This window comes from Penaeus monodon, chromosome 15, assembly GCF_015228065.2.
Source record: "Penaeus monodon isolate SGIC_2016 chromosome 15, NSTDA_Pmon_1, whole genome shotgun sequence".
Taxonomy (NCBI): Eukaryota; Metazoa; Arthropoda; class Malacostraca; order Decapoda; family Penaeidae; genus Penaeus; species Penaeus monodon.
The window spans coordinates 11,617,568-11,617,786 of record NC_051400.1 but is presented as its reverse complement, the minus strand read 5'-3'; positions in this window follow the sequence as shown (position 1 = coordinate 11,617,786).

Sequence of the window (219 nt, the reverse complement as noted above, 5' to 3'; positions counted from 1 at the left end):
ACTTTTCTCTTTTTTTACCTACTGCTTAATATTGTTGAGTAATTTATTTAGTTAACACTGAACACTGCCTTCATTCCAAACACCATTCATCGGCTACAATAAAAGATACCAGGACTATGCCTACTATAATAACCAATATTTTGATATGCTTTGCACTGCTGAACCAAATATGATACTGAACAATAACACAGGTTTCAGCAAGACTAGCTTGGTTGCAAG